Genomic DNA, 26,262 nt, shown 5'->3' on the forward strand with positions numbered 1-26,262 from the left:
TGAGAGGTTTTTAATAACTGAGGAGCGGCTCCGTTAACAGGTCACGGAAGACAGATGAGCATTAAGAAAAGGTTCTGGAGATGGAGAGTCACCAGCCATTCAGTCCAGGCAGGATACAGAGGTTTAAATGAAGCCCACGTATGGGAGGAGCAGCCAACCGCAATGACCCAACCGTCAAGTGGGCTTTGAATAACCAAATCACCACAGCCGGGTGGTGGTGATCCCTTCTCTCCCTGTAGAATTATTTGAATAGCCAAAGCAGTCACGGGTGCACCCCACCCCCACCCCGCACCAGCATCCTTTTCTATCCTGCCAGGGAATCTCTAACCACCCCTTTATCTCCCAAGCACAATTAGGAACATAAAAACAAAACAAAACAAATTTCAAAACGTGTCTGTGGAAACCTGAGCAACTCATTCTTCTGGGTGGAGATGAGGCAAAAAGGCCAGAAAATGTCAGAACCTAGCGGCTTCAAGTTCAAATCCTGGTGTAGTTCCTGCCAAGTGCGTGAGAACACTTGACCTCTCCACGCCTTCTAAAATGGGAGCCCAAAGGGGAAGCCATGATAAAGTGCCTGCAGAGCCACCGGCCGGTCGCCCAGCCTGTCCTCGATCGCTGCTAACTCCACGGGAGGTCAGTATTTGGCAAAAAGGTGTTCGGGCCTCAAATCCTGGAGGAATCCTCATCTGGGCTTTCTCACACCCATGTGCAATCCATCAGCAAATCCAGACTCCAACCCGTCACACCTTCCCTGGCTCCTCCTAGGGCCCTGGACAAGGGTCATGCTAACCTTTGCTCCCTGGTCTGCCTGCTGCGGCCCTGGCCCTGGGGTCGTCAGTTCTCGGTTCCCTAGTCAGAGGATGATTTTAGAAAATGAATCAAATCACCTCACTCCTCTCCTCGAATCCTGCAGTGGTTCCCTGAGCCCTCACTCTGCACCTCCCTGCTGTGCTGCCCCAAATGTCCAAAGGCACAGTGACTGCCCCCTGAGATGGCAGCTAAGAGTGAAGGGGCTCCACAGGATCTCGAGCTGGACTACCAGGACCCACCTTGCTGGCTGGCTACCACCACAAGAAGTCCTCTAAACCCTCTGGACCTCATTCCCACTCCTATTTAAAAAAAAAAAAAAAAAAAAAAAAGTAGCATTATCTACCTTGAAAATTTCTTATAAGGATTAAACAAGACACTAGTCTCAGGCCCTTAAAACAGTGACATTCCTTATATTTAGCTATTTTGACTATCACCATCAATTGTTCTGTGTGTCCTTGCGCACCTCCTCCCTTTTCTCCAAATCCCTTTAGGCCCCAGAGTTGTTACTCTGTAACCTCCAAGGTTACAAAGTAGCACTAGAAAGAACTTTGCCAGTCCAAAGACCAGGAAATGAGAGGCAGTGGTCCACCAGGCTGTCTGGCCTTCCAGCACGCTCAGCCTCCAGCTAAACTGCTCAAAATCTGGGTCCTCTCACTTGTCACCTGGGGCAGTGGCTGGAAGAGAAGCCAGAGCGAGTGTACCACTGGCAGCGCGTAGCGGGCCTCCTTCACGTTACCCCGCCAGTCAGTACATACATTAACCAAGTGTGGACTCCATGCCAACAGGATGCAAATGAGGGGGGTGGGGAGAGGCTCAGGCCTTGCCCTTTGCCCTTCCTCCTGACCAAAGCCACCTTCTAGGTGTGCTGGCAGAGGCATAAAGTCACTAACTGCACCCGCTCTCTGCAGGGCAAACACCTGACAACCCTAAGACAGACAAGTGCAGCCACAGGGACATACATGGGGCACAGGGCAGTGAGAAGGGCCCCCAAGTTGGTCTGGGGTGGAACTAGGAGCTCAGAAGGTCCAGAGAAAGCTTCAGGGAGAGGTCTTCTGGGATCTGATCTTTAAAACTGTGGATTGCAACCAGAAGAGCCGCCCAAGCAAAGACCGAGGGCAGGCCTGAGAGGGAGGCCAAGACCGAAAGTGACCTCCTGCTCACCACGCAGACGGGAAGAAAGGGGTGCCCCATGCCCAGCACGCCCTTGGGAAGCACCTATGAACTGGGCCCTCCCTGGGAGCCACGCACGTTCATCTCTGTTGTCTCAATGGGAAAATGAAAGTCCTGAGAGGGGAAATCACTTGATCAAGGTCACGTAGATCAGGGGCAGGGCCAGAACGGGAACCTGGTCTGAGGGCCATGCCCCAAGCCCTCAGCACCCGCCTTCCCAGAGACCCGTGGCAGAATCTGGCCAGATAGTAACTAAACTGGCAGCCCTGCCCCTTTCAACAGAGGTTACGGGACTTGTCCAAGTCCACACAGCTCTGGAGTTCCCCACTGCCAGGTCCCCAGGGCAATTCCAGCTGGACTAACGCAGGAAACAAGCCCATCACAACCTCGCCAACTACACAAAAACCGGGAGGAAGCACCAGCGTCCTCAGGTCTTTCCAACCCCGGACTTAACCTTCCCCAGAATCCAGTTACTTCTCACCCAAAGCCCAGTGGATCGTCTCAGCCATCAACACCAACTCTGATGTTGCCTCTCACCAACTGGAGAGAGATCTTTAGAGTCAACCTCCAAACTCCAGCCAGTTCTCAGCCCAGGCTTCCAGAGTTTTAGCACCTAAGACCTTGACCCCAGTGATGAGCACAAGCCATCATGGCAATCTCCGTTTTGCTTCTGCTTTTCTATTTTAAAAATGAAATAGCCAGCCAGGTGCAGTGGCGCACACCTGTCATCCAAGTGGCTTGGGAGGCTGAGGCAGGAGGATCACAAGTTCAAAGCCAGCCTCAGCAAAAGCAAGGCGCTAAGCAATTTGGTGAGATTTTGTCTCTAAATAAAATACAAAATAGAGCTGGGGATGTGACTCAGTGGTCAAGTGCCCCTGAGTTCAATCCCAGGTACCCACCCCCTCACCGCCAAATGAAATGGCCTTGAAATCCCTTTTATTTGTTGTTATTGTTCTGTTTGTTTCTCACCCTCAGTGGGTAACTGTGTGATATGATTTACAGTGTAAATACAAACATGGCTGAGATAATAATAAGAGGTTTGGTCAATTTTACATTTCATGTCCTTTGCTTTAAAATAAACTTGATACCCAGGAAACAGAAGCTCTTCAAAGCCCTTTGCACATTTAGGGCAGTGCAGGATTTCATCCCAAACCCCATGAAACAATTCTGTTAAAATCTGGCACAGCTGAACCCTGAGCAGCGCGTGCCCCTCCTAGAGCTCCTGGCCACTGCGGCAGCGGAGAGATTTTCACAGAAGGAACTGAGTGTGTGGGCCACTACAGGCCAAGGAGACGTTGGTTCAGCATTTTTTTTTTTTAAGGGCAACATGTGAGAATCTTTTAAAATATAAAACATGCTTATGCTGTGATCCAGCAAGCTCATGTGTGCAAAAAGAGACAGGAAGATGTTCACAGAAGTATTACTTGTACTAGAAAAAGAAAAAAAAAAACAGTAAACAATTCAACTGCTCATCACAGCATGGGGAGAGAGGTCCCTGAATGGAAGATGCACATTAAGGGATTCAGGAGCCACTGAAGGAATGAGGGAGACTTACCAGCAATGTGATCTGGAAAAGATTCAAGAAGTACTGGACAGAGAGTTGTAAACCCCTGGCTTATAGTAAATTACATTTCCTTAATGGTTGTCTGCTTACAAACCCAGGAGAGGGGTCACCCTGGAGGCTGGGAGAGGGGATGACCCCACTTTATATTCCTTGAAGTGGTGACCTGAGGATACACTTTCCATTTTTGAGTTTTTACCGTTTTCTAAATTAAGAAATGTTTCCAAAAGTTTTCTCAGCAGCAGTTTTCCACTGACTCCATCCAGAGGGTGCAGAGGGGCTACTCATGGGGCCCTGCTTTACCTCCTCCACCTGGCCTGGCTGGGAAGGCAGCCCAGTATTAGACAATTTAAGCATCAGTGAAGCTGGTAAAGAGAAGCCCTGGCACACACAACTTCGCAATCTGGGCAAAGTGGACCCCAGGTTTCCTGGCAGACGTGACAATAAGGACCCTACCTAAAAGTCTTTGGCCAGGGGGTCAAAATTGCCAGGCACCTTTCCCGTGGAAGAGGCTCCAGGTCTCAGCCCAGCCCTGGGAAGCAGGCTTGGGGACCTGCAGCATTTAGGGGAGAAACCAAGACTCAGAGGGGGTTCTTCAAGGTACCCGGGGTCACCTGTTTCCTTTTGCCGTGTCACCCCCTCGCTCCACCAGCCTCCCAGTGAATTCAAAGCGGGGTTCCAAAAGGCCCGACCTGCCCCTGCCCCTATCCGGGCATCAGCGGCCCTTGCACACCCGCCCATCCTTCCCTGGAATTCTCCCGCGACGAGGGCAATGACCTCCGTGGGATTCCCAAACGCGAATCGCAAGGGCTGCACCCGCTCCTGCGCACGGTCGCCGGGCGCGGGAGGGAGACGCGAACTCCCTGAGAACCCCAAGGTCTCTGGGAAGGGCTGCGCCTTCCGCGGTGTCGCTCCCGCCACCTGTGTAATACGGGAAGTGCGGTCCCCAGGGTCAGCGAGCTCGGCAGAGGCGATCCGGAGGGAGCGCGCCGCCCGCGCAGGACCCCTCGGTGCAGAAACCCCGGGCACCGGCGCTCGCGCGACCCCCTGGCCCGGCGCCGCGCCGCGTGCCCGACCCCCATTCAAACCCGGGCCGCCCGGCACGGACCCGCGAGGTGGCGCCGGCCGGGGTGAGGAAGTGGCTGGCGGCCGGGCCGGACCCACGCCGTCACCACCCGGGCCTGGGTACTGCTGGCCCGCAGCCCCGACGGCGCGCCCCACCCCTGCCCGCGCAGCCTGCGCTCGGACCAGGTCCCCGCGGGACGCTGCCCACCGCGCGCCGGTGCCCCCGGGGCGCAGGTCTCGGGGCGCAGGTACCCGGGCGTCCCGCGTGCGCTCCAGCCCGGCCCAGCGCTCACCTGGCCGCGCCGCCGGGGCGCAGCCGCCCGCCCGCCGCGGGTCGGGGCTCGGGGCTCCGGGGTCCCGCGCGCCGCCCCTGCGGCTCCGGCACTCCCTGCGGCGCACCCGCCGCCGCTGCGCTCCCACTTCTGCTTCGGCCACGGCCCGCGCCACGTGACTCCGCGGGGCCGCCCCCCGCGCCGCCCCGGCCCGAGGCGGGCCCAGACCCGCCCGCCTCCCCGCGCTCCCGAGCACCGCGGCCGGCCTGGAGCCCCGCCTCTGCCCGCAGAGGAGAAACGGAGGCGGCGCCAGGGCTACCTGGCTGCCCGCTCGCTTGGCCAGAGGGAGAGAATTCCCCAAGCGCGTGGCACTTACGGAGCGCCCGCTGCACGTATGGCGGGCACCTGGAGAATTCTCGGCCGGCCCTTGCAGAAGCCGCGCTGCGGTCAGACCACCTGGCACGACCCCAAGGCAGGGCACTTAAGTCGTGGCAGCTTCGGTTTCCCTTTCTGCAAACGTGATCAAAACAGTGCCAGTCCCAGAAGTTTGCTGAACACCAGATATGACTGATGTCCCATTTTCCCAACGAGGAGAATGTAAATATTCTTTAGGGAAAATTGCTTTTCTCCGTTTCGAACCCTTCCTACTCATCTTGGATGGAAACATCTTCAGGGTGGCTGCAGCCAGCTTTGCAGTCACCTCTAGAGCTGTCACCGCACTCCGATTGCACTTCTCAGCTGCTCAGGTCACAGCATCTCTGAATCTAGGACTGCGGTCCTCATTGTAAACGCTGCATCTGAAGCCATGGGTCTGTCTGCTGCTCTGTGGACTCAGGTTACACTGCGACTGGGGCGAGAACCGGTGTTAGTCCCCACAGGTCCCTGCTTTTTACATATCAACCACTTGAGGCCATGGAGCCTGTTCCCCAAGAATATGGCCAAATCTGAGTGAAATTCGCCTTTTTTTTTTTAAATTAGAACTTGAACTTATATTTATTTCAATCAATCCTTTTAACACCACTTCTCCTTTGCTCCACGTTGTGCAATGTGTATAAAGTATTAGCTAAGTCACACGTGTATAACTTACTAATACAAAATCTGCATGTGCATTTGAGGAACAGGTTAAACCTCTTGCTGACAAAATGTGACCCAGTGCCATCCGAAGTTGGAGATGGCTGAAGGGAGCCCAGGCTCCCGACAGCCATCCTGGCAGATGCCGATTCCGGTTGGAATTTTCTCCCCTCCCTGGGAGCCAAGCAAGAAAACAACATGTGAAACAGCTTCAGTTTCAAGAACCCTGTTTCCATCCTGATTAACGCCCATGATCTTGGACGTCAAATGCCCACTGGGCGTGAGGTAATGGTACAAGGCAGCATACGTCTCTTTTTCCTTCATCCTTTTAATTCTTCTCTTCTTTGCCTCACTCTTTACCCACACCAAGGTGAACAACCAAAGGGATCCAGGGCAAGGAATGGGAGTGTATGGAGCTCCTGATCTCGTCCCCAAACTTCCATTTGGTTGTTTAAAATAAAAGTAATTGAAATGTCAACCCCAGCTCTGGGAGGTTTCAAAGTGACTTTTATTTTCCAAGGGATAATGTGTGGGGCGCATGCTGCACATTCAGGCAGGTAGGTGACCATCCTAGGGCCCCAGGTGTTAGGTCAGTGGGTGGCGGAGGCAGGACTTGAACTGGAGTCTGTCTGACCAGAGCCCTTGGGCACCAGACCCTTTGCCTGTCCCCAGCATTAATAGGAGGTGTGCCGGCAGGGAGTCATGAGTCTGGAACCACTCCACAAGTTAATGAATGGGTCAGGAAGTGACCTCAAAGGGCGGAGGGAACTTTCTTTTCCTTTTCCCATAAAAAGAAAAAGAAGGGGGAGGGCAGGGAAAATAACCTGAAAGAAAAATACCTTCCGTCCACGTTAACTCGACTTTTTACTCTGCGTCCCTCACCTGTCCTCAGGTGCACACACGCTTTTTCCCCATCACCCTTTTCTATTTGCTAGAGGCCATGGTACACTGGACCATTAACCTCTCTGTGCCCCAGTTTCTTCTCTCCAAAATGGGTATCACAACTACCCCCATCCAAGGGTGAGCATAAAGATCGAATGAGATGACGGAGGTAAAAGGCCCGCCACAGGGCTGGCTATTTTTAATATCATTGCTGCAAGAAAAAAAAAAAAAAAGCCATGTGAACCATGGACTTGGAGAGTAGGGCATTTAGGTTCAAGTCCCAGGTCTGCCTCTTCCTTAGATGTGTGACCTTGACCTGCTCAGTGACCCTCTCTGAACTAAAACCACTGGAGTGTACACTTTGAGTGGGTTAATTGTATGGTATATGAATTACACTCTCTTCATGAGGGTGAGGGGACAGGGGCTTGAACCCAGGGGCACTTCACCACTGAGGCACATTCCCAGCCCTTTTTATGTTTTATTTTTTGAGATAGGGTCTCGCTAAGTTGCTTCGGGCCTTGCTAAGTTGCTGAGGCTGGCCTCAAACTTGTGATCCTCCTGCCTCAGCCTCCCAAGTCACTGGGATGTGACTACCTCAATAAAGTTGTTTGTCAGACTCTTGCCTTATAAGTTAAAGACTTAAAAATAACCGGTGACCCAGAGTAAGGATGACAGTGAGCAACAACAGCTGATTACCATGGTCATTATTTTACTGGGGACTCTTCCAGTCCTGGATTCCACTTTCCACCACTGAAGGCAGTGGCCAGGCTGAGGTCACTGCCCTGGCCCAGGGAACCTCACCAACCTTACCCCTTCAGCCCCAGAAACCCCTGAGAGCTTCTGAGCCTGGTTTCCTTTCCTGGCATTGTTCAGAAAAGTGCACATCCCCTGGGGATAAGGCAAGTCCCCGCTGTTGGCTGGCAGGCTCTGTGAGAGGAAGCACCACCCAGAACTAGCCAGACCTCAGGAGGGTTACACTGGGCCTCACCTCCAGCTTCTGCATCAGGGCAGACTCCTCCGCTGTTTAAGCTGAGGCCTGCATGGATGAGCCTCTGGGTCCATGGTCTTCCACTGAGCTTCTTAAGGCTGGGATCCTGCTGGGGCCCTTTAGCCCACTCACTCCCGTGTTTCAAACTCTGCAAACATTCCAACAAAGTGGACACAGGTGCATTAAAATAGATTGGGGATCATAATCCAGAGCTTATATATTCTCATAGTAATTAATGTTATGTTAACCGTAATTACATTACTAATGTATAATTATATACTAGTTTTTATAGGCGTTCCACATGTAGGATGATGGGGCGAAGCGGGTTAATTCATTCAACAAGCACTTGCTGAATGCCTGTGAAGAGCCAGGCACTGCTGAGCGCCAGGGCATGGAGCAGCAATCATCAAAGGCCTCCAGCCATGGAATCTGAGACAAAGTCACCTGAAATACCCTTTCCACAGATCACTCATTCAATAGATTAGTTCAGTCATCCACAGCCTTTACTGAGCACCTACTACATGTCCGTCACTCCTTAGGTTCTGAGGATAAGAGGAAGAAAGATTCATTCGGTCAGGAGGCCACAGAGTGGTGGAAGAGGCCAGCAGGAAGCAGAAGACTCCACACCCACTGAAATGGCTACAGACGGTGCCCAGTGCAGGCAAAGACATAGAGCAACAGGGGATGTGAGAGGGTGCGGCCTCTTTGGAAAGCAGCCGGGCAGTTTCTTAAAAAGTTAAACATACACTTCCCATAGGACCCGGCCAGCTCACCTGTATTTACCCAAGGGAAATGACAACATGTGTCCATGCAAAATCTGTACCGCAGTGTTTACAGTAGCTTCATTCATAATCCCTGAAAACCGGAGACACCCACACGTCTTCCAGCGCATGAATGGATAGACAAACATCCACACAAAGAAACAGCACTTGCCATAAAAGTCATGACTGGTACCACTGGAGGAGGAATCTCAGGTGCCTGATGCTAAGTGAAAGACGCCACAATCAGAAGGCTGGAAAGAGCATGATTCCACCTCGGTGGCCCGCAGGAAGAGACAAAAGTGTATGGACAGAAAACCCAGCAGTGCTCTCCAGGGGCTGGGGCCGGGGTTGGCGGGAAAGAGTTTGAGGAGAGTTGGAGGGAGGGCGCCATTGTTCAGGCTGGTGGGTTGGTTGGTTTGCTTTATTTGTTTGCTTTTGTGTTGTCATTGTGGTAGTTACCCAACTTCATAATTTGTCAAAACGTATAGAACTGTACAGTAAAATGGGTGAATCTGCTGAATGTAAACCATAGAGTCCTTAAAAAGATGTAACCAGGCGCCATGGCGCACGCCTGTAATCCCAGTGGCTCAGGAGGCTGAGGCAGGAGGATCACGAGTTCAAAGCCAGCCCCAGCAACTTAGCAAGGTGCTAAGCAACTCAGGAGACCCTGCTCTAAATAAAACACAAAACAGGGCTGGTGATGTGGCTCAGCGGTCGAGTGCTCTGAGTTCAATCCCCAGTATTCGCCCCCCCAAAAAAAGCTGTGCAGCGATGACCCCAAGGGGAGGGAGAAGGAATGGCTGTGCAGGCTGGACGAAGTCAGGAAGGCCTCCTGCAGGTGGGGTCCTCACACTGAGTCCCCTGAAAAGGTGGAGTGTGTCAGCCATGTGGGGGAGGGGGAGGAGGGCAGGATTCCAGAAAGCAGCAACCGTGTGAAAGATGTGCACCTGGGAGGGACTCTGGGCACTGGAGTACAGCATCCTACTAAGGTATTTGGGAGCAATAGGGAGCTACTGAAGACCTTAGAGCAAGAGAGTGACATGGACAAGTCTCTAGGCTTTGAAAAAAATCACTCTGAAACAGCAGGGGGCGGGAGGAGGGAACCAGGCCTGAAAGCAGGAAGACTAATCCTGATGCTCCTTCCTGGTGAAAGAGCATCCACATTCTTAGCTGAGACATTTGTCACTTGACAAACATAAACAGAACATTTGCTGTGTGCAGAGCACTGATCTAGAAACTAGGATACTAAAATGAACAAAGAAAACAAATTTTAAAAACCAAAAAGTCTCTGGGGCACTTCCATTCTACTGAGGAAGACAGACCATAAGCAAGGAACCCCCAAACAAGACCATTTCAGATGGGCCTGACCATTTCAGACAAAGCAGCTGAAGAGAACGGGAGAAGCAGGGCAAAGGGACGCACACACGGTCACGGAGGCTTTGGAGGAGGTGACATTTGAGCATGCCTGAGCAGGAGGAAAAGGGGCCTGCGGAGTCAGAGCACAGGGGCAGAACCCCTGGGTGCAGACACAGCAGGTGCAGGGGGCCCAGGCGGCGGGTGCAGAACCCAGGCTCCCTTGCAGCCTGTGGGCAGGGCGGGGGACAGCCAGGACCTCCCTAGGGTGTCAGCCTGGTGGAGCAGCAGCAGAGCCGTACCCTAGGAGCAGCTGTGCCTCCTTCCCTGACCTGACCTGCAGCCTCCACACTGGGTGAATAACAGCCCTGGTCCCGAGTGTTGGGAGAACCGGCCCGGTCAGGACAGGCAGGTTTCCTCCTGGCGCTGAAGGTCACAGCTGTTGCCATTACAAACAGTGCCCATGTTGACAAAATCACAGCAGCTCCAGAGACGCCTGGGAAGGTCAAGCCTGGATTTCAAATTGAAAAAACAGAAAGTAATAAAAGATCCAAGCAAGCAAACACAATTCGGCGCCTCATGACTCAGAGGGAATGACTGTCCCTGGGTCCTCTGACAACAGAGCTGGCCCCTTGGGCCCTGCAGGACCCTGAAGTCCAGGTGGACTTCAATATTAGGGTCACTGTTCAATCCAATAGTGAACAAGATGGAGAAAAATAGGCTCACCCGGCCCCTGAGATGACCAGGATGGCCGGTGTTTGTGAAGCTTGTGACTACCAAGGGCGGGGAGCGGGAGCCTCCGGGCGGCATGGTAAATAATGGACCCTGGGGAGATAGCTCAGTCGGTAGAGTGCTTGCCTTGCAAGCACAAGGCCCTGGGTTCCATCCCCAGCACTGCAAAAAAAATAAAAAATAAAAAAATAATGGACCCGCCGGACCTGCCTTTGAGGGAGGGGTCTGCTGGGAAGCCAGCTATGGGTGACCATATTTCCAAGCATCCCTGCCCAACACCTGTCACACGCCACGTACTCTTCCACGATGTGATACTGACCTTCCTCCTGGGGGGTGGGGTCCAGGTTCCCTTCCCTTGCAGATTCTGGTAACATTTTCCAACTGCCTCAATAGACAGTGCAGAGGAACGATGCGTGGTGGCTTCTTCCTAGCGTGGGACACATCCCCTAGGAGCTGACTTAGGACAGCCAGCTCCTCTAAACTCACTATGTCGGGAGACCACACAGGGACAGAGGGATGCCTAGGAGGCCCCGGGGCTGCAGCCCCCTCGGCTCAAGTCCTCCCAGTACAGGCACCAGACCTCAAGAGAGGAGGCCTTTGAGGTTGCAGGAGCCCAAGACTGCCGCTGAATGAGGCCCTTAGGTTGGCAGTGCCCCCACTCCCAGATTCTCCACCCCAGGCACCAGGAGAGACGATCAGCAAGTGTTATCATTCCAAGCCCCTGAGTTCTGGACTGGTTTGTCATGCGGCAACAGGTGACTGATACAGGGCTATGTTTTGCTGAGTGGGGCTTGCAAGGCTGGGGCAAAGCAGAATCATCCAGCGCAGCGGAAGACAGGTTGGGTTCTGTAGTCTGCAATGTCCTTCTTTCCATCTTCTGAGTCCTCCTCTTCTGTCTCTCCTCTCAATTGAACTCAACAAGTGCTTTAAAACATCTGCTTGCAGGGGTTCCCTGTGGTCAGCCTGCCTGGAAAGCCACACCTCAGGACAGCCCTCCCTTGGTCAGGGAGACCTGGCCTCCTTTGCACGCTTCCTCCTAGCTGAAGAATTTGGTTTCATCCTGCAGCACTCTGTTCCTATGTTAAGGGAAAGAGTACAAATTTGACGTACATATATTTTAAATTAATACTTGAGAGTTGTTTTAAAAAATAAATAATCACAACAGGCATAGTGGCACACACCTATCATCCCAGTGAATCAGGAGGCTGAGGCAGGAGGATTGCAAGTCAAAATCAGCCTCAGCAACTTAGTAAGACACTGTCTCAAAATTAAAAATAAAAAGAGCTGGACTGTAGCTCAGTGGTAGAACACCCTTGGGTTCAATCTCTAGTACTACCACAAAATTTAAAAATAGTAACAGGGGCTGGGATTGTGGCTCAGTGGTAGAGTGCTTGCCTAGCATATGCAAGGCACTGGGTTCAAATAAATAAAGGTCCATCAACAATTTAAAATAATAATAATAACAACAATAACAGCAGCTGTGGCAGTCACATGAGCACGCATTTACCATTACTCTGAAATTCATTAAAATTAAGGTGCACTTGTGCTCGCTTCGGCAGCACATATACTAAAATTGGAACAATACAGAGAAGATTAGCATGGCCCCTGTGCAAGGATGACACGCAAAATTAAGGTGCACTCAAAAAATCAAGATGCATAGCGAGATGGATAAAGATGCAACAAAGCAAACAGTCACGTGCTCATATGGAATCCCAGCCAGTGGCGAGCCACTCATACAACTCTTTCAACTTTCCTGTATGTTGCAAAATGCTTATAATGCAACACTGGGGAAACAGTAAGAGCAAATACCTACGTACAAAATGCAATGGGCCAGGTTCCCTTCTAAACCTCAAGTCTGCCCAACCCATGAGTCCCCATTTACCCTGGAAGACGCGGAGGCATAAAGAAGTTCAAACCACGACTAAGGTCATGAGCATGGTCAGGGGAAGAGTGACTCAAAGCGGGACCCTCACTCCCAGACGGCCACCCTGGACCTCAGCACTTCACTTGCACGCATGCCCTGCTCTCCTCCCCAGACGACTGTCACTTTCACCTGAAATGCACTTACACTGCGGTTCTGCTCACTGGGCTTCTGCCACTCTTTGGCGGCCCAGTGAAACTGCCTCTGTATTGGCTCCCCCGCTTACGAGGAGAATGCTCCTCACCGAGCAGAAGCCAAAGCCTGCTTCCCAGACACTCCCTTGGCAGCGAGGGCTCGGCCACTCAACCCCGGCCTGTCATCAGATGCACCAGCACCATTGTGTTCAAAAACTGGCTATAAGAGGGCACAGACCTGGCAGGCGGTGGCAGAGCCGCCTGGTGTCTGGAGGCAGCAGGGGCAGAGGGTGAAGCCGCCTGGGCCCTGCAGAACCTGCTGTGGTGCACCCGCGGTGTTGCTTTGGTAAGCCCTAGGCCTGGGACCATGAGGCTCCTAGGATCCTTTTGTATTTAAAAATTTTTTGGTTGTCAATAGACCTTTATTTTTATTCATTTATATGTGATGCTGAGAATCGAACCCAGTGCCCCACGCATGCCAGGCAAGAGCTCTCCCACTGAGCTACAGTCACAGCCCCTAATCCCCTCTAATCAAGTCCTTGTTTCCATGAACATGAGAATGAACTTCCCACAGCAGACAGATACATTGTGTCTTCAGGGTGTTTTTACTCTGCAGAACCAACACCAGAAAGGAGCTGCTACAGTAGGTGCTCAGTGGAAGGTAGTACCCTGCCACGAGTTTATGGGAAAACGGGCCGATGTGTCCATCCAGTCGCTACCTCCGGAGCCAAGAAGGTCACACCACAGTAGCCGTGCCTCGGAGTTTCAGTGGCTGGGGCTCAGCGGAGAAGAATTATTTCAGATCTCTATAATTTTGTATCTGTGTAGAAAATAAAAAGATAATTGAGTGTATTGAAAAGACAAAAGGGAACATGATTAAATATTAACCATAATGTTCTCAGGGTGGTTATTTTTTTGCCTCTTTATAGATTTCTACATTTCTAAAATATGAAAAATGAACTTTAATAATCAAATAAAAAGGGCTGTGGATGTGGCTCAGGGGTAGAGTGCTTATCTCTATGCATGAGGCCTTGGCTGGGTTCAATGCCCAGTATTCAAAAAAAATAATAAATAATAATCACACAAGGGCTGGGGATATAGCTCAGTTGGTAGAGTGCTTGCCTTGCAAGCACAAGGCCCTGGGTTCAAATCCCCAGCACCAAAAAAACCCGCAAAATACTAATCACACAAAAGATACAATGAAGAACTGGAGCCCACAGAATGGGAGGAGATATTAGAAAGTCGTGTTGGTTAAAAATTTAGAACACATAAGGAACTCTTACAACCCGATAATAGAAAACACCCAACTAAAATGGGTGAAGCCAAAAATAAATAAATAAATAAAATAAAAATAAAAATTTTAAAAAAATGGGTGAAGCCTCTGAACAGACATTCCTCCATAGAAGATGTACTAATGGCTAATAATTACGTGGCAAGATGCCATCCAGGAAATGCACATGGGAATCACTTCACACCTGCTAGAAGAGCTAAATCATAAAAGACAGACAAGAAGATAACATAGTAGAAATACTCCATAGGCTTAGGCAGTGGCTGCCTCAATATGGACTCCAAGAGCTCAGGAAAAAAAGTCAAGAGTTAATCATAAGATGAAGTCAAACTAAAAAACCTCTGCACAGCAAAGGAAATCAACAGTGAAAAGAAAACCTACACAATGGGGGAAACTATTCCCCAGTTGCTCTCCTACAGAGGATTAATACTTGGAATATATAAAGAACTCACTGGGCCTGGCATGGTACATGCCTGTACTCCCAGTAACCCGGGAGGCTGAAGCAGGAGGATCACAATTTTAAGGCTAGCCTCAGCAATTTAGTGAAGCCCTAAGCAACTTAGTGGACCGGACCCTGTCTCAAAATTGAAAAAAAAAAAAAAAAAAAAAATTTTTTTTTTAAAGGGCTGGGGATGTGGCTCAGTGTGCCCCTGGGTTCAATCCCTGGCACACACAAAAAAAGAACTCACTGGAATGTAGCTCAGTAGCAGAGCACTACTTGCCTAGTATGTGCAAGACCTGGCTTCAATTTCCAGTGTCATTAAAAAATAATAACAAAAAAGCTGGGCCCACACCTATAATCCCAGTGACTTGGGAGGCTGAGATAGGAGGATCACAAGTTCAAGACCAGCCTCAGCAACTAAGCAACTTTGTGAGACCCTGTCTCAAAATTAAAGATAAAACGGGCTGGGGATTGGGGCTGGGGATATAGCTCAGTTGGTAGAGTGCTTGCCTCGCATGCACAAGGCCCTGGGTTCAATCCCCAGCACCACAAATAAAATAAAATAAAATAAAAGGGCTAGGGATTGGCTCAGTGGTAAAGTACCTCTGGGTTCAAGCCCCAGTACCAAAATAAATAAATAGCATGATATATAAGGAATCCCCCTTCAGCTGCTAGTGGCCATGGGAATGGCCGGCTTCTGTGGGTCAGGCCGAGGGTGCCTCAGAGGCTTGAATGCAGTTCCTGGAGGACTCGGCGACTGCACCCCAGGCAGGTACCAGAGAGAAATGGAAAGACGGCCACGGGAAAGGGGGACATGACCAGCAGCATTGTGCGTAATAGCCAAGTGGACCAACCCAATGTCCATCGCCTGATGAACGGATATACAAATACAGAGGAATATTAGTCAGCAACGAAAGAAATGCAGCCCTGACACAGGGCACTGCACGGGAACCCTGAAAACCTTGGGCTAAGCCAAAAAAGCAAGCCACGAAAGACCACATGGACGCGATTTCATACACAGGACAGTCCAGGAGAGCGGAGCCGCCAGCTGCAGAACTGCCTCCACTGAAGGGGTGGGGCTGCCGTGGGAAAGGGGCTTCGGTCCCGGGGCGGATGGTGGCCTTGGCGTCACACCACTCCCACTCCACTGAGACTGGTGGTGAGTGGCAGGGGTGTGAATTGGCTTTCGAATGTAACAGGGGCCCGGGGTACACCTCAGCGTGGAGTGCTCACCGGGCCTGCGCAGGGCCCTGGGTTCTGTCTCCAGAAGGGCACAAGAAAGTACCCGAGGAAAGTGTCAGACAACGGCTCTTTCTGGAAGCTGACTTTTGGAGTTTTATGTGTTTGGGTTGTGTGTGTGTGTGTGTGTGTGTGTGTGTGTTGTTAACATAACGAGAACCGGAGCCCAGCCATGTTTACTGCAGGACGGAAGGACGGATGGATGGACAGACGGTGAGCAGGTGAGTGGGCGGGTGGATCCAGGCCCACACGGCTGGACAGGGCCTGGGGGTCGGTGGGTGGCGGGTGGATGAGCAGAGGGGATGGACGGAAGCTCTATTGGGTCCCTCCTCCAGCTCTCCTTTCCCTTTGACTCGCCCAAAAGCAACGACGCATGACTACTGCAAAACCATTCTCTGCTAAAACAACCCAAACCAAAACAAAACAACGCTCCTCTGGCACCCGCCACGCAGGCCGCGGGGGCTGGGCCAGGCAGACGTGCCTGCTCTGGGCGCTGCATCAGGGCGTCCCTGGGCACCTCCTCTCCTTTACCAGCAGGGCAACACTGGGAAGGGCTCAACTTCGGAGCACTCCCCAGAGGCTGTGTGTGGGGCCCGGGCCGCTCGGGACCCAGACTCACAAGACAGTTCAGTCTGGAGCACACAGCAGAGGAAGCGGGACACAGCCGGGGACCCTGGAGGCGCGGACTTAACTCTTGCGTGGGGCAACCCCATCCCTCCAGGATCCCAGCTCCTACAAAGTCGTGCCTGCCTGTGACACCCTCCACAGGAAGTCTGTGGCCATTCAACACCGACATCAGCGAAGTGCAGGCCCCGGAGCCTGGCGCTCACCTTCCTTCCACCCCAGCGCTCTGTGCTGGTCCTCCCCTGGCCTGAGACAGTAGATCACTGCAAGGTTCTGGTTTCTGATGACTCAGATTTGAGTTCATGCCTCCTCCTCCTCTACTGTGTGACCTTGAGCAGGACCCTTAACCTCTCTGTGCTGTTTCCCTCATCAGTGAAGTGGGGTTATCGTAGGAGTTATCTTGTGGTTTGTTCTGAGGGTTCAAGGAGATGAACTACATCAACTACTGAGGATGGCGACTGGCCCAGGACAGTGCTCTGTGAAAGCGGCAAAGCAGCCCCGATACCCCTGAGAGGGCCACCTCCTGACCCTCCAGGGGACGTGCACCCCCGCCCCTAACCTCAACCCCACGCCGTGACAGCCTCCTCCATCCTGCGTCGGCGCCCCTCCCCAGCCTCCAAAGCCCTCTGTGGGCGTCCCCTCTTGAACGGGATGCCCATCTTTCCTCCCAGAAATGCCGTTACCCTCTTGGTCTCCATGGAGGAGGCCTGGACCTGGAGTCCGGCCTGGGTGCAGAAGGACTGGAGGCATGGCCACACCCTCACCTGGCTCAGCTGGGCGAGGCCTGATCTGCAAGTGGACTTTGGGCCAGGAGCTCCTGAGAAGGACCAGTCCACAGAGGGGGTTCTCAGGCTCTGCAGAGTCAGCTTCAGGGGCTGAAGTTAGAGGGCGGGAGGGGGAGGGGGAGGGGGAGGGGAGGGACCCGGAGGGGGAGGGGGAGGGGAGGGGCCCACCCCCTCCCTCTGCCTGTGTCCCCCGCAGCTCTTCCCAGCTGGCTGAGACTGAGGATCTCTGTGGCTGCATCTGACCACCGCCCCCAACAGTAGAGGAAGGGGAGTTCCAAAACCATGTGACAGATTAGGAAGCAGGTTCAGAGAGGTAAGGCAATTTGCCTAAGGACACACAGCTGGTTCATCCTCTTCCAAAGTGTCCCTCCATTTGTGCCATTCCCTCAGTGGTGACCGTTGTTAAGGACACTGCTTATAATCCAGACTTGGAAAGCTAGCCTGACTCTAAGGATGGACTTCTGATATTGCAGTACCTGGGACACAGTCGTAGGTGTTCAATATCTACTTTTGAAACAATGCCCTACCTTTTTAAATAAAAAATTATTTTTGAGTACAAAACAGCAGGATTGTCCTACACATTATTCTATTTACTCTTCATAACACTCTATTTAATACCCCAGACTAGGTACGGTGCCCTTGGGGGTCCCTCCAAACACCTAACCCAGGGCTGGTTTTGACGTGGCTCCCGAAGTGTCAGATGGAGTCGGGGTCCCCTCAGCGAGCTCTGCATGGTGCACTGAGCAGCTGCTCCTTTCCAGCCCTCGATGTTGACACTGTCGAGTGAAGCCCACGGCCTTGTGAATGCCAGAACCAATCGCCCAGCTTGGTGTGAGGTGAGAGGAGCAGAGGAAGTCAGAGAGCTCTCAGATCAGCCTGGTCGTGGAGAACAGTTGGTCAAGGTCAAAGGGAAGAAGAAGGAGGTCCCCTGAGCCTAAGCTCCACCAGGTCAGTGTCCCAGTTCAACCCCCTGCAGGGCCTGGGTTCAGGGTCTCCCAGAACTGGCTCTGCAGGTCTCTTCCCGGCTTCTGTCTTCAAAAGCTTAAGCTAAGGATGGAGAGAAAGGAACATCCTCCAGATGAAGAGAGACTCCAGAGACCGAGAGGCAATCTTGGGTCCTGGGGAGGGACCAGGGCCAACTCCATAAGACAACCCCTGGGGGGCCAGGCTGGCATGATGCCGCCTAAGCAGCAAGACCTAGACTGCAGGGCTGGGCCTCCGCAAGAGCACGGGAGGCACCGGTACCCCAAGAGGATGTCACTGTGCCAAGCACCCACTCAAGTACTGCAAACGCTTTGTGTCCAGAGATTCGTCTGTCGCCAGAGCCTCAGGTGTTCCACTCTGTGCATCTCAGGCCATCGCCAGCAGCACAGCAGTGGGGAACAGCCAGCCCAGGATCACACCGCTGAGAGTGGCCGGCCCTGGCTCTGAGCCCACGCTCTGCCTCCTGATTGCACGAGGCCCTGCCCCCGGTACAGCCAGGGACTGCCGTCCCGCGCAGCCTTGCTCAAGCCCCAGGACTTCCAGCAGGTCCTCAGAAACCAGGCACGGCAGGACCAGCAACTCCCCTGCTCTTGGCACATGCCCAGAAGGACTGAAAGCAGGGACTCGAGTGGCATTTGTGCCCCACAATTCAGGGCAGCCCAAAGTCAGAAGTGACCTGAGAGTCAACTGACAAAATGGAAAGATCAACAACCCATGGGGTTCCCACAGAATACTACGCAGTCACAGAAAGGAAATCCCACACACTGCGCTGTGGATGGACCTCCAGGACACCACGCCAAGGGACACAGCCAGCCACATGGGGACCAACACTGTAAGGTCCTACTTGAATAAGGAGGACACATGCCTAGGGACAGAGAGGAGAATAACGAGTGTCGGGAGGAATGTCGAGTTTCCGTTCCATGGGGTAGAATTCCAGTGTGGAGAGATGAGGAAGTTCTGGAGGCAAATGGTGGTGATGGTAGCACAGGACAATGTCACTCAACTGTGCACTTAAAAAAGGCTAAAGTGGTCAGCCGCAGTGGCACACGCCTGTGATCCCAGTGGCTCAGGAGGCTGAAGCAGGAGGATCTCAAGTTTGAGGCCAGCCTCAGCAACTTAGGCCATATGCACCTTTGCAAGACCCTGTCTCAAAATAAAAAATAAAAAAGGACTGGGATGTGACTCAGTGGTTAGCACCCCTGAGCTCAATCCCCGGTACTCAAAAAACAAAGGCTAAATTCTATCACGCCTCAAATCAACAGGCTCATGCATGCTGCCTGGGCTGGCCACCCGGGGCAGGCTGAGGCGCCTGGACTTGCTTCCTCAGTCAGGCTGGTGGGGGGCACATCCCGAAGGCTCAGGCAAAGTCACAGGCTCTGGCTAATGCCATTATTAAGCACTTCCTGTGTACCAGCCTTGCTCAGCACACTGTACCCGTCACGTCATTTACTTCTACAGCCCTCCGAGGTACTGCTACTACTCATCTCCACTGCACAGACGAGGAAACCGAGGCACAAAAGAGAAAAGACCCTGCTGGGGCCCCCAAATGAGAGCAGCAGAGACAGGCCGGGAACCCACATCTTAACAAGCCCAACCTCCTCCCAGCCTCGGCTTGGCCTCCATCAGGCGTGGCTGCTGAGGTGCTGTGTCCTCCACCAGGGCCGGGGCCTCCCCTCTCAGGGAATCCAGAGGGAGCTGGCTATAGGGCCAGGCTGCCTGGCCCAGAGCTGCATTCTCCATGGAAACTGCTCGAAGCAGAAGCAGCTCAGGCTCAGCCGAATGAGGATCGGCCTCAGGGCCCGTGCTGCTGGCCTGCCTGAGGGAGGACTCGGGAGTCCTTGCCCCCCACTCCTCTCGGGGTTCAGAGAGACTCTGGGGAGGAGCAGGAAGCCGAGGGGATGTGGCCCCAGCCGTGCGAGCCCTCTTGCGCGCCCCGGCCTCCTCTGCCTCTGCTGAGGCAGCTACACGAGTGCAGCCACGCTGCCTCCGCCCAGGAGAAGAGGAAGTGGTCAGAGGCCAGCCAGGGAGAACCTCAGAGGACATGTCCCAACCCGCCACCCCTTCCCCCATGGAGAGTGGACTCCAGCTGGGGTGCCCCGCGCTTCAGGGAACTGCCCCCAGCGCCACCTGAAGACACCCTACACTTTCAAGGGCCTCGGTGCTGCAGCCCTGGGGAGCCCCGAGGCACAGGGGAGGGAACAGCGGGAGCCCCACACCAGCAGCCCGGCGATGGAGGCAGGCAACGCGCCCCTGGGGCTGGGGCTTCCAGCCTGGCTCAGCTTGTGAGCTGGGTGGACAGTGGCAGGTGGCTTTCCTTCTCTGGACCCATTTCCTCAGCTGCAAAATGGAGCTGAGGAGTCCTTGCCTCTGGCAGCTGAGGTATAATTCAAAGAGGTGTTAGAGGTCAGGTGTCAACAGTGTGAAGTAAGAGCTTCTTCCTCCTTAGTTGCTGTCACGTCAGGGAATCGCGAGGACTGGGCTCACGGTTGGGCCCCCTCTCCAGGAGACTGGCCCCAGGGCTGTTGGCAGGTGGAAGCTGAGTGCCCGGTATTTCCAGAGAAAACCAGTTATGAATGGAGCATCAGAGAGAAGGGACCACAATGGATGCTCCCCATCTTGGCAGAGGTCCACTCTGAACCCCTTCCTCCTCAAGCGCCTCCAGAGGAGGAGATCTCACGGAGGTGCCAAGCGGCTTTGCAGAAGGGGTCCAGGCAGCATCTCGGGAGCCAATCGAATCCACGGCCTTGAACCCTCGTGACCACGGCAGCGATACGTGTGACAGGGAGCGCAGTGCTTTGGTTCTGCTGGGACGGGGCCAGCTGAGAGCACTCTGAGGCGGAGGCCCCAGGATGGTGTGCCTCCTTGCACCCTGCAATTCCGTCAGTGTCCCCCTGGCCGTTCACGGGCACCTCGCCTCCCTTGCCCGAGCCCTGGCTGTCAGTCCCCAGTCCCCCCGCCCTCCTCCCTTCCCAGTATCCCAGCAGCTCCCACCTCCTATGTATTCACCAAACCAAACAATACGCTTCATAAGAACGTCCTGCAATTGAAAGAAGAAAAGAACTGGGAGGAGCGATTTGGGCAGGAAAAACAGCCTTATGTTTCAGAGCACAGAAGAGTTCATCACCTCAGGACTGAAAGCATCCTCAGCCTCAAATCTAGAAATCCCTTTTCCAAAATGTCCTCTTGAGAAAAGCACTAGAGACCCAAGCAGAAACTCTTAGGAGAAGACGCCATGCCAGAATTTTACCCCATTTCTGTGTGACAAAAGTCCAAGGAGTAACAATATGACAACAATTTATAGAAGAGGAAACAATTGGCCAGTTGGAAAAAGAAAATGGTCAGTCAGGCACAATGGCACACATCTCGAATCCCAGCAGCTTGGGAGGCTGAGGCAGGAGGATTACAAGTTTGAGGTCAGCCTTAGCAACTTGTCAAGACCCTGTCTCAAAATAAAATTAAAAGGGTTGGAATATATAGTTCAGTAGTAGTGTGTTCCTGGATTCAATTCTCAACACAGTAAAAAAGAAAAAGAAAAAGAAAAAAGATGGGCAATTTCACTAATCATCAAAAAATGAAGATAAAATACCATTTTCAGATTCTAGTTAAATAACATGCTCTCTAATTTTGTATTTTGTTTACCCAAACATCATCTCTCTCTCTCTCTCTCTCTCTCTCTCTCTCTCTCTCCCCCTCTCATACTGGGAATTGAACCCAGAAGCGCTTTACCATGGTACCACTAACCTACATCCACAGCCCTTTTTATCTTTTAGGATAGGGTCTTGCTAAATTGCTAAGGGTTGACTTTCAGCTTGCAATCCTCCTGCCTCATCCTCCCGAGTCGCTGGGATTACAGGCGTGCGCCACCACACCCAGCCCAGACATCTCTCCCTAGTGTGGGTATTAAGTTATTTTTTTCATAATGAATCATATCAACTTACAACTTGCTTTTTAAGTGAACAGTGCACGGTGGACCTTCTTCTAGACTAGCAATCCATCAAGCCTCCCTCTTTACCAGCCAACAGCACGTGGAGCACAGTGGAGTCAAGCACTTGCGACTAAGGTACATCTCAGCTCCCTGTAGCTCTCTAGCTCTGTCCGCTCTCGACGCCATCATCATTGTATACGTATCCATAGGGGGAACTAATGCCAAATCACATACCAAACCGTGATATAAACTTGGGTAGAAATGCCAAATTGCCTTCCACATAACTTACTGTTTGAATTGGCAAAAGCATCTGTCGGTTTCTTTAAATTGTTTTAATTGAAAAACTACTTTGTCTAAGATACATAATTTGATGATGTGCGTCTCTGGGGATTATGGAGATGGTAAAGACGGGCTCGAGAGAGGCTCCTTGGCTGAGTTAGCTCCTATCCCCCAAAAAACTGCCAAACCAGCTGTCCATGAACATGTAAATCAAACCCATGCTTTGGGTGCACCAACTTGTTTCCTGCCAGGACACCCTCCTGAAGCAGCAGCAGGAAGACGCCTGGGCTGGGCTTCAGTGAGCACCGAGCACGGAAGGAAACCTCACTCTTGTCCTCCACCCTGGACCCTCTGCTCCCCCCACAGCCCCCCACCCCAGCTCTCTCTGGGAGGATCACATGCAAGAGGGAAAGGGCCAGGTCCAGTCACTACACAGGACCCAGTTTCAATTCCAGCTCTGCCAGTGGCTCACCAAACCTCAGGAGCCTCAGTTTTCCTGTCTGTGAAATGGGCTGACCAAATCCTACCCGACTAACAGGGTCCTCACCAGGACTGGGTGTGAAACGCATGTGGCTCTCCTGCCTTCCGTTTGGGGTGTGCCTTCAGGTCTACAGCTGGAGGAACAGGGGAGCCGGTTTGGGATTTTCTAACCCCGGTGCTTCCCAGAAAGAGTCTTCATTGAAGTCGTTTTAAAAATCGGAATAGGTTACACCCGCACAAGATGAAAGAGTCAAAAGATCCAAGACAGCAGGAGCGAGAAGTAAACCTGCTTCCCGGCCCGGGGTCGCCCCGGCCCAGAGGCCTGACTGACAGCCCAAGCAGCCCCTGAGGCAGAGTCTCCCTCTTTGTCAGGACTCGCACCCGGGCCTGCTTGGTGGGCTGTGGATTCCACAAGAGGATTTAGGCAACAAAGGTTGCCGGCCCTTTGCTAGTCGCTAGCAGCCAGCCTGCCAAGTGGGAATTACTAATAGGCCCATTTTACAGACAAGGAGATGGAGGCGCGGGAGGTTGAGGGCACAGGCTACTCGAGCTGGAGAGATATACCCGATCTGGAAATGCCTGCCATCTCGGGCGCCTGCGTAGCTCTTCTCTACTCCTCGGGCACTGGGAGTGGAGAGTGGGAGACCCAAACCCTACACAGAAACGCTAAAGCCACACGGCGCGAACTACCTTCCCCAGAACGCACCGCTCTCGGGGCGCTTCCGGTTTCTGCCCCGTCTGCGGACTACACTTCCCAGAATGCAGAGCGACCAAGCGGCCACCTGCTTCCGCTTCCGGCCCAGATGGTTTCTGGGAATTGCTGTCTCCGCTCCTGTCCGGTGCGGTTGCGCAAGGTCTGGGGGCGCCTCGGTAGTCCAGGTAGCGGCCCCACGGGGACAAGTAGGTGCGTTTGAGACACTAGGTACCCGAAACCACTCTCTACCCTCCGTTGCCGGCAGATCGGCTCAGTTTGCGGCCGCACCGCCCTGCGAGCGTGGTTAACCCTTTCCCCTGACTTCGGGGTTCGTGGACGGCTGGTTGTTGGATGTTCTAGGCGCCGTGCGGTTGCGTCCTGTGTTCAGTGACTTCGTGTTGCCCCAGGAGCGCACCCCTGCCCTTCCTCCTTCAGACCTACTCCCTTCTAAGCAGTAGAGGAAAAGGGAGGAAGCACCGTTCCATAGGCTGGTCTTGTTCCTGCAGATGACTAAATAGTCGTATTGCAGGCAGGAAGCTCAGGAATAAAGTGTGGCCACTGAGGTCAGCTTCTGAATCAACATCTGAAAGCACAGGTTCTCAGCTGTGCTCTGTTAAAACCCACAGTCCACGTCACCCCAGATCCGCTGAATCAGCCCCGCCCCCTCCCACGTGACTGATGTGCTGCCGAGTTGAGAATTTAGATTTAGTGGGGAAATGCATAACATTTGTATTCTAGACTTAGCTACTTCTTTTAGAATCTACCTGCCTGCCTGTCTGGAGTGCAGTAAATAGTCTTATTTAGCCGGGTACGATGGCGCAGGACTGTAATCCCAGTGACTTGGAAAGCTGAGGAAGGAAGATCACAAGTTCGAGACCAGCCTCAGCCACTGAGTGAGACCCTGTTTCAAAAGTAAAAAAGGGCTGGGGATATAGCTCAGTGGTAGAGCACCCCAGCGTTAAATCCCCAGTACCCCCCCCCCCAAATATATATACATATGTGCATATAAAATCTATTTTTTATATATGTCCCATGCCACCCTCAGTAGAGAATACACTTGGGATTAAAACTGGACTGATATTGACCATATGGCCAATTGTCTGCGGCCAGTAGGCTGTTGTCAGTGCCCATGGTTGGTAAGTATTTTGAGTACAGCTCTGAGTTACAGTCACTGGATGGATGGAATTGAGAATGATCTTGCATCAAAATGTTCCCCAACACCACCAAAGAGTATTGGAACTTGAAAAGAGCTTCAGGTGGCCAGGTCATCCTAGCAGGCAACCCTCCTTACTTCTCACTGGTCAGCACTAGTCACATGCCCACCCTGTCCAATAATGGGAAGAGGACTAGGAGAGCCCCGCCCCGCCCCCTCCCAGGCCACTGAAGTCCATCAAGATTGAGTCTCTGGGGTTGGGCACCCTGGCATGGACTCTGCAAAGAGGAAAGGAACCCCAAACACCTTTTCTAGGTTAGTCCTGTTGTAATCTACATGCAAAACCCAGTGTCGTTGCTGGGATTCATTTACAAAAGCATTTCATGATTCTGATATTCTTTGCTGAGGTTTATGGAACAATGGGGCAAAGCTTCTACAGCATTCTTTTCAAAATGCCTATTAGTAGCCTGTTGGTGGCTTTTAATACCAGAGACTTGGTAGGCTGAGGCAGGAGGATCGAAGTTGGAAGCCAACCTGGGTAACTTAGGGAGACCCTGTATCAAAAAATAAAAAGGGCTGGGATGTAGCTCAGTGGTGGAGTGCCCCTGAGCTCAATTCCCAGCAATGCTAAACAGATAAATCAATCACATTCCTCTCTGGCTCTTGCTGAGAGGAATTCAGTTCTTTCCTAGCCCTTTTCTCAAACTTGCCTTCTCGTCCTCCTCACCACCATATTTTTCCTGTGGTGCTTGAGATTGAACTCAGGGCCTTGCTCATGCCAAGAAAGGGCTCTAACCCTGCACCACCTCCCAGGCCTCATCACTGATATTTGCAGAATGACAAAAGACATTTTTGGTTGCAAGTGAGGGAAAATTCAAACTGTTTTAAACAAAAGGGGAAGTTATCAACTCAGGTAACTACAAGTCTTGGGCTTCAGTTACAGCTGGACCCAGGCCTCATTTCTCCCCACCTGAGGCCTCTGTCTCCCTCTGGTGAGCCTCACCTTCAGGCAGGCCCTCTCCCTCAGTAGCTCGAGCTTCACATCCGCAAAGAGAGAGGCCCTCCTGACCCCCAAGTTCCAAGGACAGCCCTGAACCCAGTTCTCAGCTCGGCGTGAATGAGATGCCTGTTTCTATGAGTGGAGATGGAAGACAGGGACTAGCTTGGGTGGGACTGAGTGAGCCCCCTAGAGTCATGGTGGTCAGGGAGAGTCAGTGCCTCTCAATCCATAGACCCTGAGATGAGAACTGGTTCCCTCAAGGAAGCGGGGGACAGATAGATCTCACATGTCAAGCACTCCATGTGGATTGTTCCAGGAATCTTTCCATCACCTCCACACAGGGGTCTCTAGTGAGTTGGCGAGCACACTGAGGCCTTTAAGTGGAGACTGTGTTGTAAACACCCAGGCAGACCTGACTGCAGGTAACTAGGTCCACCCCACCTGAGCAGGTAGTTCAATGGCACCTGCTACTTGACCGTGCCTCTTGACTCTTCCACGGTAAGCAGCTTATCCAGCAACATGGCCCTGTCCCCTAGCTTCAGGACAGTGGCTGAAGGGGGCTCATCAACTTGGAGGGGGAACAAAATTACATCTTTATTTGCTCCACCCTCAAACTAAAATTAGCATTTTGTTCACCTGTGACTGCAGG

General features: G+C 52.6%; 1 protein-coding gene and 1 non-coding gene across 2 annotated transcripts in view; one reads left to right on the top strand and one right to left on the bottom strand.

The window, feature by feature from the left end:
* Positions 1–5,043, bottom strand: part of Plcg2 (phospholipase C gamma 2) — a 137,249-nt gene extending 132,206 nt beyond the window's left edge. The window contains exon 1 of the mRNA XM_047528056.1: positions 4,900–5,043. The gene's annotated coding sequence lies outside the window, so the exon portion shown is untranslated. The remainder of the gene's footprint in view (positions 1–4,899) is intronic.
* A 7,165-nt stretch (positions 5,044–12,208) lies between these two features.
* On the top strand, positions 12,209–12,315 carry LOC124967651 (U6 spliceosomal RNA). Its single transcript, XR_007105573.1, has one exon. It is a non-coding gene; the product is annotated as a U6 spliceosomal RNA (small nuclear RNA).
* The last annotated feature ends 13,947 nt before the right edge of the window (positions 12,316–26,262 follow it).

The sequence above is a fragment of the Sciurus carolinensis genome, chromosome 16, assembly GCF_902686445.1.
Source record: "Sciurus carolinensis chromosome 16, mSciCar1.2, whole genome shotgun sequence".
Classification (NCBI taxonomy): domain Eukaryota; kingdom Metazoa; phylum Chordata; class Mammalia; order Rodentia; family Sciuridae; genus Sciurus; species Sciurus carolinensis.